This window comes from Sorex fumeus, unplaced genomic scaffold (assembly GCF_029834395.1).
Source record: "Sorex fumeus unplaced genomic scaffold, SorFum_2.1 ptg000080l, whole genome shotgun sequence".
Lineage (NCBI taxonomy): Eukaryota > Metazoa > Chordata > Mammalia > Eulipotyphla > Soricidae > Sorex > Sorex fumeus.
Genome location: NW_026606137.1, coordinates 1,949,460 through 1,964,587, shown reverse-complemented (window position 1 = coordinate 1,964,587; position 15,128 = coordinate 1,949,460).

Sequence of the window (15,128 nt, the reverse complement as noted above, 5' to 3'; positions counted from 1 at the left end):
CTTGAGAAAAACAACATGCATTGTTTTAAGCTAATAAATATTTATGATTATTTCCATAAGAAAATAAACTCATAGTGGTTATTTATTTGCTTGTATCAGGTTTAGGTGGGACAAAATCCACTTATTTTTTTCTAGTTCCTGTTTAGAGTCCATATTTTTATGCACACTTAAGTCTTCAATAACATATCTCTGATTTCATTTTAGACATACTTAAAGCATCAGACTATAGCAACATTAAGTTTTAATCTTTTTTCTTCTTTCTTATTAATGATCTTTTATCCACATCCAATTTTATAAAATTTTCTTTTATTTTGTCTTTCCAAATATTTGACTTTTCATCAAAGAAATACCCTTACTCCCTATCATTAACATTTTATTAGTGCATTCAACTTTAAATAACATGTTGTGATTAAAATGGTTGTGACTTGATAATAAACTTGTTAACCTAGACAGACCACATTTACTGTACATGGACACCGGTCACTACATTTGAATGAAGGCATGAATAATACTAACTAAAACAAGATATTGTATTGGTTAACTACCAGTCAGGTAAGAGAATTCAACTCATACCAAAGTCTATCCATGATGTAATCAGTATATTCAAAAGGATAAATTGTCGTTGGTAATGATGTTTTCCATCAGTGATTTTCAGTGGCCTCTATTTCATCAGCAGCCTCATTCTCTAAACATACTAATAACCCAGAGACTTGCTTTTCTTTCTTTTTTTGCAACTTGAGATATAACTAGTGAGATTTTTTTTATAAAGCTGTTAAAATATAAGAGAAGGTTTTCTTAGAGGGTTTCTGGATAAGATTTCATTCCTGCCAAAAGGTGAACTGAAGATGCTGTCTTCCTCATTTGGTGCTAGTGTGAACCCTTCTTCCACAGCTTAAATGCAGAAGCTGATAACAGATGATAATCATGTTTATAGGAGCGTGGACTCCAAGAGACTCTTAAGGACATCTATAGTTCAAAAGGCACACTCTTTTTTTTAAAAATTTTTATTAGTGAAACACCATGAGGTACAGTTGTAGATTTACAATTTTTTGTGTTTGGGTTTCGATTATACAATGATCAAGTACCCATCCCTCCACCAGTGCCCATTTTCCACCACCATGGATAATATCCCTCCCACCCCCATCCCCCCATCCCCCCTGTCTCTGTGGCAGGGCAATCCCCTGTGTTCTCTCTCTCCGTTTGGGTGTTGTGGTCTGCAAAAGAGGCATTGAGTGGCAAACATATTCAGTCCATAGTCTACTTTCGACATGCATCTCATCTCCTGCGAGGATCCTCCTAACACCCTTTATTTGGTGCTCCCTTCTCTATCTGAGCTGCCCTTTCCCCTAGAATGCCCGGCTAGCCTCTATGCCTCCTGTTGCTGATCTCAGCTATTCTTGGGTATTAATCTCATATTTTGTTACTTTATATCCCCCAGATGAATGCAATCTTTCTATGTCTATCCCTCTCTTTCTGACTCATTTCGCTTAGCAAGATACTTTCCATGTAGTACCACTTGTATGTAAATTTCATGACTTCACCTTTTCTATCAGCTACATAGTACTCCATTGTGTAGATGTACCAAAGTTTCTTTAACCAGTAATCTGTTCTTGGGCATTCAGGTTTCTTCCAATTTCTGGCTATTGTAAAGAGTGCTGCAATGAACAAACAAGAAAAGGCACACTCTTAAGGCACGTTTATGGTGCCAAGAGTTGAGATGTGGCTCTCATGGTAGGGAACTCTAACTGCATCTGAGAGGTTACAAATTTGATCCTTCACACCAAATGCTCTGACCCCCTCCAGCTCCTCTGGGCATGAACTTCACAACAATAGGAAAATTTGTGCAACCTGTGAAACATCTTAGAATCGTGATCTATCATTAAATTGATTCCATGATGGGGATGAGATAACTAACAGGTTAGATGAGGATCATGTACTTATGCATGATCCCAGAAACATGGTGTGTAGTGTATTGGTTGAACACTTGTCAATTAAGGAAAAGAAGTTTTTTCCTTTCTTTCTTTCTTTCTTTCTTTCTTTCTTTCTTTCTTTCTTTCTTTCTTTCTTCCTTCCTTCCTTCCTTCCTTCCTTCCTTTCTTTCTTTCTTTCTTTCTCTCCCTTCCTTCCTTCCTTCCTTCCTTCCTTCCTTCCTTCCTTCCTTCCTTCCTTCCTTCCTTCCCTCCCTTTCTCTCTTTCTTTCTTTCTTTCTTTCTTTCTTTCTTTCTTTCTTTCTTTCTTCTTTCTTTCTTTCTTTCTTTCTTTCTTTCTTTCTTTCTTTCTTTCTTTCTCGCTCTCTTTATTCCTTCCTTCCCTCCTTCCTTACTTCCTCCCTCCCTATCCTTCCTTCCTTCCTTCCTTCCTTCCTTCCTCTCTTTCTTCCTTCCTTCCCTCCTTCCTTCCTTCCCTCCCTTTCTCTCTTTCTTTCTTTCTTTCTTTCTTTCTTTCTTTCTTTCTTTCTTTCTTTCTTTCTTTCTCGCTCTCTTTCTTCCTTCCTTCCCTCCTTCCTCACTTCCTCCCTCCCTATCCTTCCTTCCTTCCTTCCTTCCTTCCTTCCTTCCTTTCTCTCTTTCTTCCTTCCTTCCCTCCTTCCTTCCTTCCCTCCCTTTCTCTCTCTCTTTCTTTCTTTCTTTCTTTCTTTCTTTCTTTCTTTCTTTCTTTCTCGCTCTCTTCCTTCCTTCCCTCCTTCCTTCCTTCCTCCTTCCCTATCCTTCCTTCCTTCCTTCCTTCCCTCCTTCCTTTCTTCCTCCCCTCCTTCCTTCCTCCCTCCCTATCCATCCTTCCTTCCTTCCTTCCTTCCTTCCTTCCTTCCTTCCTTCCCTCCTTCCTTCCTTCCTCCCTCCCTATCCTTCCTTCCTTCCTTCCTTCCCTCCCTCCCTCCTCCCTCCCTATCCTTCCTTCCTTCCTTCCTTCCTTCCTTCCTTCCTTCCTTCCTTCCTTCCTTCCTTCCTTCCTTCCCTCCTTCCTCTTTCTTTCTTTCCTCTTTCTTTCTTTCTTTCTTTCTTTCTTTCTTTCTTTCTTTCTTCCTTCCTTCCTTCCTTCCTTTCTTTCTTTCTCTCTTTCTCTCTTTCTCTCTCTCTCTTTCTTTCTTTCTTTCTTTCTTTCTTTCTTTCTTTCTTTCTTTCTTTCTTTCTTTCTTTCTTTCTTTCTTTCTTTCTTTCTTTTATCCAAAGGAAGGGCTGCAGTGATAGCACAGCGGGTAGGGCATTTGCCTTGCATGTGACTGACCTGGGTTCAATTCCTTTCCTTCTCAGAAAGCCTGGCAAGCTATCAAGAGTATCCCTCCGGCACAGCCGAGCCTGGCAAGCTCACCTGGTGTATTTGATATGCCCAAAACAGTAACAAAAAGTCTCACAATGGAGACGTTACTGGTGCCTGCTCAAGCAAATCGATGAACAAGAGGAGAACAGTGCTACAATGCTACAGTGTTACACAAAGAAAAACAAAGGTGTTTTTATTTTAAAAGATAGAGGGAAATAAATATTAGATAATTATAACAAATCAATTTTACATGGGCATTAAAAAGACTGTGCTATTTACATGGATTTAAAGCAAAGTATCTGTTAGACATTGTTCCCAGGGGAAAAAATAACACGAAAATAGTTCTGCTTTCCTGAACACAGGTGATTTTTTCACTGTCTCTCACCTTACCTCTTTTCTTAAAATGCTAGTCGCTTGTAGATTAGAAAACTATGTGTAGTAGTAAAATAAGTTGACTTGCGCGAGAGTCAACTGTCAAAAGTAGAATGCCAGTCACTTGAAGTTGCTGTCTGAAGTCAGCCTGCCTGTCTCTTTCCTGTCTTCTCTGGAAGACAGCTCTTGTTAAAGATATATGTCATGTCAGTCAAACACCATAGGTGGTGTTTGGTATTTGAAGTATTGACAATAGTTATTTGCTTTTTTCTGGCATAATCCTATCTCAAAGGTATGTGGTAGATACAGATGCCTCTTGTAAAAAAAAAAACAGGAACACATTGATGAAAAATTGTTCAAGGTACTCCACTATTATTTAGTGATACTGAATGGATGTTTTATCTTTGTTTGATTACAAAATTATCTTTATGACTAATTTTATAAAAATATGCGACTTTGCAGCTGAGCAGAAATATAATAGCATGCTCAAGCTTTCATTCAATAAATGGCTAATCTACTAACTTAAGGGCGTACCTTAAAACTTTGTGGATAATTATATAAAAGTTAGGAGACAAAAAGCCCATAAGTCACTTACAGTAGGAGTTTGGGGATCAGGAAGATAAAGCAAGATGATTACATAATTATAATTCAAATAACGTGAGAGATTTGAAATATTTGAGTTCTAAACTCATATTTGGTTGAGGAGTCAAAGGGACATCAGGTTATAGGTACTATTTAACATTACATATTTTTTAGGTCTGTGAAAATAAACTCTACTAAAAGCAGAGTACCTGTGTTTGAATCACAGGCCCTTAGCAAAAAAGAAAATAATTACATTTATTAATTTTTGAAGATGTATTGACTGAGAAAATTTACCTTTATCTGTAAGATGAATGGTATATAATTAATGATGCTACTTCATTTTTTAATTTTAGATTTTTAAAAAAAATTGTTGAATTACCATGAGATAGCACAGCGGGTAGGGCGTCTGCCTTGCACGCAGCCAACATGGCCGACCCGAGTTCGATTCCTCCGCCCCTCTCGGAGAGCCCGGCAAGCTACTGAGAGTATTCGATATGCCAGACACAGTAACAACAAAGTCTCCAATGGAGACGTTACTGGGCCCGCTCGAGCAAATCGATGCTCAACGGGAGGGCCTTTACTTATTTACTTTACTTACTTACCATGAGATACAGTTGCAAAGGTTTCATGTTTGAGTTTCAGTTATTTAATGATCCAACACCCATCCTTCACCAGTGCACATTTTCCACCATCAATGTCCCAAGAATCATCCCCCCCCCGACCCCCCACATCCCAGTCCTCCCCCTGCCTTCATGGCAGACAATTTCCCCCATACTCTCTCTCTACTTTTGGGCATTATGGTTTGCAATATAGATACTGACAAGCTATGATGTTTGTTCCTTTATCAACTTTCAGCACACATGTCCCTTCCTAAATGATCCCTCCAACCATCATTGACTCAGTTATCCCTTCTCTATTCCAGCTGCTGTCTCCCGCAGCTCATGAGGCAGGCTTTCAACTATGGAGCAATATTTCTAGTCCTTGAGTCTACTGTCCTTGGGTATCAGTCTCATATTATGCTATTTTATATTCCACAAATGAGTGCAGTCATCCTATGTCTGTCTCATTCTTTCTGACTCATTACACTTAGCGTGATACTCTCCATGACCATCCACTTATAAGCAAATTTCATGACTTCATCTTTCCTAACAGCTGTATAGTATCCCATTGTGTAGATGTAGCAAAGTTTCTTTAACCGGTCTTCTGTTCTCGGACACATGTTGCTTCCAGATTCTGGCTATTTTGAACAGTGCTGAAATAAACATACAGGTGCAGATGTCATTTCTACTATTTTTTTTTGCATCCTCAGGGATATTCCCAGAAGTGGCATTGTGGGGTCATATGGAAGCTCAGTTTCTAGATTTTTAAGGAATGCCCATATTGTTTTCCAAAAATGTTGAATCAGTCGGCGTTCCAACCAACAATGAAAGAGAGTCCCTTCCTCCCCACATCCACACCAGCACTGGTTGTTCTTGCCCTTTTTGATATGTGCCAGTGTCTGTGGTATGAGATCATACATATCTCATTGTTGTTTTGATTTGCATCTTCCTGATGATTAGTGATGTAGAGCATTTTTTCATGTGCCTTTTGGCCATTTTTATTTCTTTCTTGGGGGGAAATTCTGTTCATTTCTTCTCCTCATTTTTTGATGGGGATGGAGGTTTTTTCTTATGCAATTCTACTAGTGTCTTGAATATCCTGTTTATTAGCCCCTTATCAGATAGGTACTGGGTAATAATTCTTTCCTATCTATTCCTTGGGCTCTCTCTGTATTTTGGTCACTGTTTCTTTTGAGGTTCAGAAGCTTCTTAGTTTAATGCAGTTCCATTTGTTTATGTTTGTTTCCACTTGCTTGGTCAGTGCAGTTTCATCCTTAAAGATGCTTTTAGCTTTAATGTCATGGAAGGTTCTGCTGACAGTTTCCTTCCTGTGCCTTAATAATTCAATCTGATATTGAGCTCTTTAATCCACTTTGATCTGTCTATTTAACTATTAACATTACATATTTTTTAGGTCTGTGACACTGACAAATAAAAACTTGTGTGTGTATGTAATAAGGAGTTAATGAGTTTGTGCCTGGTGTTAGACAGAGGTAGTATTTATTTTTTTTGCAGGTAGCTATCTAGTTTTCCCAGTACCACTTGTTGAAGAGGCTTTCATTGTTCACTTCACATTTCTAGCTCCTTTATCAAAGATTATGTAATAATATATTTGAGAGTCTGTGACAGAATGTTCAACTCTGTTGCATTGGTTTGTGGGTCTGTTTCTAGTCCAATACCATGCTGTTTTAATTACTACTGCTTTGCTGTACAGTTTGAAGTTGGGGAGAATGATGCCATCCATCTTTTTTTCCCATAGGATTGCTTTAGCTATTCATGGGGGGGTTATTACTCCATATGAATTTCAGGATGTTTTGTCTATTTCTTTAAATAATGTCATAGGTATCCTTATAGGGATTTATATTAAATCTGTAGAGTGCTTTGGGGAGTAGAGCCATTTTGATAAAGTCAATCCTCCCTATCCATGAGCAGGAGATGTGTCTCCATTTCCTATGTCTTTTATCTTTTGAAGTAGTGTTTGTAATTTTCTTTGTATAGATCCTTCACCTCTTTAATTAACCTGATTCCAAGTTACTTGATTTTCTGAGGCACTATCGTGAATGGAATTTTTTTAAAAAGTAGAAAGCAAATCACTCCACAATGCTTTTTCAGCATGTCTGATTTGGGGGGGGGGTAAACTCTAAATAATAGTGGTGAATCTTTTATTGAAACAATGAATCTAATCAAAGCAGATAGAGTGTTAACTAGAATTCATCTGCCTCACAGGGACGGGGAGGGGTCGGGGGTGGGGTTTTATTGGGGTTCTTCATGGTAAAAAATAAGTATTGGTAAAGGGAAATGTGTTTGATATTTGCATGACTGAGACCTAAACCTGAAAGCTTTGTAACCTTTCCCACAGTGATTCAATAAATAAATAAAATAAAATAAATATTTCTTTCTTCTCTTTCATTATTTTTCTATAGGAAAGCTGTGGACTTTTGGGTGCTGATTTTGTAGCCTGCCACTTTACTATGCAAACCTATTGTTTCTAGGAAATTTTATTGTTGATTCCCTCGAATTTTATAAGTATAGCATCATTTTGTCTGCAAATAATGACTGCTTGACCTCTTCCTTTTCTATCTGTATGTCCTTCATATCTTTTTCTTACCTAACTGCTATGGCAAGAACTTCCAGTACTATATTGAATAGGAGTGGTGAGAGTGGGCAACTTTGTCTTGTCCTTGATCTTAGAATGATGATACTTTCCTGCAATAATTTTTCTTATATATATGAATGATGCCCGGCAAGCTACCAAGAGTATTTCACCCACACGACAAAGCCTGGCAAGCTACCCATGACCGTATTCGATATGCCAAACACAGTAACATCACAGTGGGGATGTTACTGGGCCCACTAGAGCAAATTGATGAACAATGGAAGGACAGCGACAGTGACATGATACGAATGATGACATTTTATATTATATATATTAAGGGTCATATTCAACATTAAATATAAAAGGAAATATAATAGTTTTTTTTTTGCTTTTTGGGTCACACCCGGAGATGCACAGGGGTTACTCCTGGCTTTGCACTCAGAAATTACCCCTGGCAGTGATCAGGGGACCATATGGGATGCTGGGAATCAAACCAGGAACAGCTGCATGCAAGGCAAATGCCCTACCTGCTGTGCTATTGCTCCAGTCCTATAATGGTATTTTTATAATTAACTCTTATAGTAATAATATCTGACATGTGTACAATCTTGAGTACTAGTTTCTATGACAGAAGTAGTGGCATCTGCTTTATAGGGATTGATTTTTTTTAAATTTCTTTGTGATTTTCTTTCTTTTGGGTCCATACTGGCTGTTCTCGGGGCTAACTTCTGCCTCTGTGCTCAGAGCACAGAGCTGGTGACTCAGGGAACCATACGTGGCATATGTGGTGCAGGGGATCGAAAAAAGTTCGACTGTATGTAAAATAAACACTTACTTGCTGTACTCTCTTTCCAACCAATATTCAAGTAGATATTTCATCATGGAACCACTGTTAAAATATTATAAAATTATATTTATTATTATTTTTCTTCTTTCTCATTAAAAGGTTTTGTGGGTTGTTGAAATGTAGTTCAGTAGTAGTACATGTGCTTACATGTGTGAGACACTGACAAATGAAAACTTGTGTGCGTATGTAATAAGGAGTTAATGAAATAAACTTCCAGTTAGCATAGCATAGGAATGAATCTATCTAATGTAATCTCTCTCTCTGTCTTTCTCTCTCTCTATCTCTCCACACACACACACACACACACACACACACACACACACACATTACCAAAGTGAGTTTTGACATACCCTGAATTTGGGATAGTCTTCAACATAAGATACATTCTAGCTGTGTCATGAACCCTGAGAGTTAAAAGGAACTGGTCATTGGATATGGGGAGAAGTTATTTTGAAAATGACTTTCTTGGACAAAACTGTAAAACTCAACCTCTTCCAAGAGGGTCAGATGTTGCTTTGACACTAAATGAGATCAGTGTGAACAATAAAGGAGATTTTGGAGAATGACTAGTGCTCGGTTTCTGTAGACATTCTATTTCCTTTTTTAGGGTAGAGGAAAGTTGTGAAGTATCATACAAAGATACATGATGCATTTATGAGTTCACTCTTGCTACTCTACAAAGCCAAGAATGAGAGCAAGAAGGTGAGATGGGAAATGGTGGTGGTAGAGTCACTGAGAGTTCATGGCCTCAATCAGGAGGCAAACAATTGCCGTGATGGATTCAATATTATTTTTTTTGTGAATAGACTAGGCACTGTGGGGTTGGGAATGTGATTCATTAACAGAGGACATGCCTCACCTGTGTAAGGTCCTGAATTTAACCCTTCATACTACAATAAACAAACAAACAAACAAACACTGTCCTCCTGTTGTTCATCGATTTGCTCGAGCGGGCCCAGTAATGATTCCATTGTGAGGCTTCTTATTACTGTGTTTGGCATATGAATACGTCATGGGTAGCTTGCCAGGCTCTCTGAGAGGGACTGAGGAATCGAACCCGGCTCAGCCAGGCTGGCTGCGTGCAAGGCAAACACTCTACCGCTGTGGTATCACTCCAGCCCCATACTACAATAGAATTCATAGAATAAGTTGAGTCGACACAGTCATAAAAGGGAAAACAAACATCAATTTTAAGACTAATAAAAGGAAAAAACCCTCAATTTTGATGAAGCACATGGAATTTAATACAACAGGCAAATCACACTGAACTTTTAGAAGCAACATCATGTTTAGATTCAGTTAACCACCAAAATCTACTTTAATAAAAGACATTAAGTGCCATGTTTTGGGTAACTAACTAAAAGAGATCTTTATTTCCTTATTAATTATTTAATTGTTGTTAGTGGTGTTCAGGAGCCTGGACCTTCACTCAGGCCTAACCAAGCAGTCCTAGGAATGCAGCTCAGCTCTTCACATAAACATTTATAATTTGAGCTGCAGCCCCACCCTTAAGGAAGAATTTGAATAGCATATATTTGCCTTGTAATACTGAGTTTATACCCAAATGGCCCCCTACTCATCACCACTGTAGTATAAACATGCTTAAGGGAAATGAATCTGTTGACTGCTAGAATTGCCTTCCACACAGGACATTCTTAGGAATGAAATGATTAGAAATGGAATTTAGAGGCTAGTTTCACGTGTGTCTTCTACAAGTAAGAAAAATCAAGACCTAAACCAATTTTGCATATACAATTCATTGCTTCTGAAACCAGAATCAGAGCTCAGCTGGTTCTTTTCCCCACCACAATCACAAGCACAAATCGACAGTGACAAAACTAGTCACTGTCACTGTCCTCCCATTGTTCATTGATTTGCTCAAGTGGGCCCAGTAACGTCTCCATTGGAGACTTTATTGTTACTGTGTTTGGCATATCGAATACATCACGGGGAGCTTGCAGGCTCTGTCGTGCACAAAACTATTCAGATGTTGTGAACAAAACTATTCAGATGAAAAAATTAAGAGAACTTCTGAGTATTGTGCAATCAAGGCTGTGAATGCTAGAGGCCAAAATTCAAAAGACAGGAAGAAAATCATCAGGTCCAAGCTGAGAAAGATAGGGATGGCTATTTTCACAATTGAATGATACGTCCTGTTTGCTAAAGTTTTCACTTTATCCCTGTGAATTGATTTGTTACCTTACTAATCCCTGTCCCCCTTTTGTCTTTCTTCCTAAATTTAAATAATGCATACCTTGCATTGACTTGTTTTTTAGAAAATTTACTGAGTCTTTTCCGAAATTACTTTTTTCCCAATCTGATGCTGCCAGAGTATTAAAAGATTGAAGAGTTTTATGATTCCATTATTCTGCACAATCAGACAATATCCTTATTGTTACCTTAGCACAAAGTTAAAAAATTTAAAAATATATAAAACTGAAATGGTTGACATTAATTATCACCACTAGAGCTTCTTATTCTTTGATTTCATTTTAATTTACATTTGGTTACTACAAAATACAGGTGTGCCTCAGTAATAAAGACTTTTTTTTTCTTCCTTGTCGTCTTGCCTTTCCTGCCTTGCTGACTTTCTATTGTGCTCCATTCATAGGATATTCAATATTTATTGAGTCCTTCTACTTTTCTTGGGGATCATCTCCTTCAGTCTCAGGTGATACGTAACTAATGATGAGCTCCACAGATTTTTTTTTACTTTTTTTTTCTTTTTTGCTTTTTGGGTCACACCCAGCGATGCTCAGGGGTTACTCCTGGCTCTGCACTCAGGAATGACTCCTGGCGGTGCCCGCGGGACCATACGGGATGCTGGGACTCGAACATGAGTCAGCCGTGTGCAAGGCAAACACCCTACCCGCTGTGCTATCACTCCAGCCCCCCTAGCTCCACAGATTTATCTGGCCAACTGCCCCCAATTTAGAAAAGACAATCACTGGACCCTCCCCTTTTCCCTTTACTTCTTCCCCTGAAATCTACTTTCTTTAAGAGAACAGACAAAAAGCACCCCCCAGGGGCAGAGGAAGTTACAATAGTCCCCTAGATTTTCCTCAGAGCCTCTAGGAAGAGGTATTGTCTGCTTTGAGAAACACTAGACTAAAACAAATACTCCTGATACTTAACATGTCTTCTATAAGACAGATAAGCAGATAGGTGCCTTCGAAATTCTGATAGCTTTAGAAAAGTATCAGAAATCTCAAAAAGGAGCTATCAGAAATCTCAAAAAGTGTTCATAGGACAATTGACACCATGCAATATGTGTTTTTAGATCTACTGCCAAGAACTGAGGGTAAGTAGGTTAGAAAGCTACAAAGTGGAGGTGAGGAAAAAGGGAGAGAGGGAGAACAAGATACGGAGATAGATTTGGAGGAGAGAAGTTAGGATATATTTTCAGGAGTTCGGGTGAAAATTAGAAGTGATCTGCCAATCTCGGTGATAACAGAATGAAAGAAAGAGGTAATGTGTCTCTGTCAGACAGCACGAATACGATTATTTGCCTCTGTCTTTTGATCTCGCGGTGGACACATATTTAAGCTCTAGAATTATGTAAGAAAATATAGGAAAGTCCTGTTATGTTTTAGCTTCTTTAATTCCCTTTAAGTGTATATAATGAGACTCTGAAGATAGAAAAATCAAAGTCTTTTCTTTGCATCAGATAAAAGTTTATGTTTTTATTATTTATTTATTTTTTTATTTAGCTTTTGGGTCACACCCGGCGATGCACAGGGGTTCCTCCTGGCTCTGCACTCAGGAATCACTCCTGACGGTGCTTGGTGGACCATATGGGATGCTGGGAATCGAACCCAGTCAGCCGCGTGCAAGGCAAACGCCCCACCTGCTGCTCCAGCCTCCAAGTTTATGTTTCTAAGAAAATGTTTTCTGAATCTTGAACTTAACTAAAGTCCATGACTTATCATCAAGTCAGAAAACACATTTGCCCTCATGCGTTTTCTTGACCCTTTTCCTTGCCTCTTACTTGTGTGATATTAGAGGGATTTTGAGAGAGTTATTCCCTTTCTGAAGGCGAATTACTTTACTGACTGTATCTGCTATGTCATATGTATGAAAAGACCAGTTCCTCAGGGAACGTGCTTCATTACTCTCCCATTCGCTTCCAAGAAACTTTTTTGTATAAATGACAACAGGATGTAAATCCCTACTCCCCGTGTGTCTTAAGCTTCCATGTCAAGTGTGCTGAATTTATTGACAAAACCCACGCTCTTCTTCCTGACGGCAGAAGTGAAATTTAAGAACTACAGATGGACCAGCTGTGTTTGGTTCTGTTTCATACATGAGCAATAGAATTGCCTCTTAGTTCACCTTTCATAATCTATATAGTTTTTGTGGAAAAAAATCTTGGTTTCAGCTACTGTGTTTCGATAGTTCCTGAAGCATTATCAATGCAAGCATTTTATTTAAATGGCATTTCTTTGGAAGTGTGAAATGGATATGAGGTTATATAATCCTTTTAGGGTTACTTCTTTTGGACAAAATAAGTAAGACATTTTATGTTGCCTTTTAGAAAGTATGAAAAAATCTAGAACCCCAAAACTTGATAAAACTTCTAGAAGTCAGTCTAGTTTTCTGGACAAAGAGAAATTCAAGAAAAACAATTTAGAGAAATCATTTAAAAAAATATTTGTTAATAAAATTTTAAAATATCTTTCCTCAATCTTTTATTACAGATTTAATATTGTTTGAAAACTTAACTAGAATTTGCAAATAGTCTTCTGAAGTACATTGGTGATCTTGTAAGTGTGATGACCGTATTGTATTTTGGATAGGAGCACTCACCCACATGCATTCTACAATATGCTCTAAATTAGTTGTAAACGAATTTCCTTGTGGCATCTAAAATTCGTTTTAGGGCTTTGAAAAAAATTTCTCTTTGTTAGTATTTTAACCTAATTAAAATTAGTGCTAAAATAGATATGGAGATAATCATTTGAATATTTGTTGAAGAAATTATTTGGGGTTTTCTCTCTCTCTAAATTTACTCATATTAGATAAGAGAAGGTATTTAATATTTTTCTGAGAAGTGATTTTCTACAGCCAATCTGGGAACTTTTATTTTGGCATGGTGATTCTTGCTGAAAGTCTAACACACACACACACACACACACACACACACACACACACACACACACACACCCTTTTCATGTTCCCTGTTCCTCCTTCTCCCTTTGTATTTTTCCTTTCTTCTTCTTGTTTTTCAATCCCCAGTTCTGTTCCTCCTTTGTTCCCTATTATTTTTTTTTGTGTGTATGATGCATAGGCTGTGATTTTTGCATGTTGATCTATAGATTCGGTATTGCCATAATGTACACAGAATCTGTTCTCAATATATAATTGTAGGTGTTTTTTGTAAAACAATATTTATATGGCTGTTCACGGGGAGCTTGTAATCACTTAGTAAGTACTACTTCATCAATCTTAACAATTTTCTTGTGAGGTCAATTATGTACCAATAATTGGTATTAATTAATTAATTAATTAATTATTGGTACATAATTAACCTCCTCTTTGAGTAAGTGGACTTTTGTCACGTTGAGAAGTATTCTTATCTCCCATGAGAAGCAGAAGTAAAAAAGTAGGAAGCTGTGAGGTAAATACAAGCCTTTGTGAGTTTCTTTGTGGGGAGGGTACTGCTAGCTATGCATTAGTACCGAGGCTAGGTATACTAGAAAGTTTATTCTACCTTTCATTATTTCCTTGGATTTCATTTCTCATGAATTCTAAGAGACACATTTCTGGATTCCCAGATTGTAGAGGCCACTGAAAAACAGAGAAATAAAACAACATTTTTTTTCTTCTTATGTCTGCATGGCAGAGTGTGGCAAGCTCCCTGTGGCATATTCAATATGCCAAAAACAGTAACAAGTCTCACAATGGAGATGTTACTGGTGCCCGCTCGAGCAAATCGATGAACAATGGGAGAACAGTGCTACGGTGCTATTCTAAAGTACAAATTTTAGTGCTATTCTTTAAATATATATACTGACATATTCCCTCATTTGTAAGCAGGATAAAGACTAATTCCATTATTCAGTGTTCATGATTAGTGTTTATAATGATCTCTCCCATCCAACCTGATCCCCACCCCACATGTAAGGCAGCCACTGTTCTGTTAACCATAAATTAGTTTTGCTAATTTTATATTATATATCTCTTATTAATATATGCAATTTGATGCTTTCTTTCATTCAGCATAATAGTTTTGAGTCACTCGTATTATATATCATGTTATATATCTTTCATGTGAATATCAATAGTTCACTTTCTGAACGGAATAGTATTCTGTAGTATAAATATTTTAAATTTGCTATTTTCCTATTTATTTTTGCTTTTGTTTTGTCACTGGCATTAAATCATTAAAGGTACCTTTGAGATTGCTATCATAAAGTTTGCTTACATTTTCTTGGAGATGGTTTTTGGATTCTAGTCTAAAATTAAGGTATTTAATCCATTTATATTAACTTTGGGGTATAGATCCGATTTAATTTTTTTCCATATGTCTAAATACTTTTCCAGAAACATTTGTTAAAGAAATTTTGCTTCCTCCAATTGATGCACTTAACTGTTATGTTTTTAATGACCTGTCCATACAACCCAAAAGAATTTGCTTCTGGGTTCTCAATTCTTTTCCATTTATCTAAAAATTGGCTATCATTCCAATTGTGATTCTGGGAGACTAGGGTATATTCCCAGGAACAGTTTTGGTAGGTCACATGGAAGCTCAATTTCTCCTTTTTTTTGAGGAATGACTATATTGTTTTCCAGAAAAGCTGTAGAAGTTGGCATTCCCACCAGCAACGAAAGAGTCCCTTTTTCTCATTCACACCAACATTGGTTGTTCTTTCTG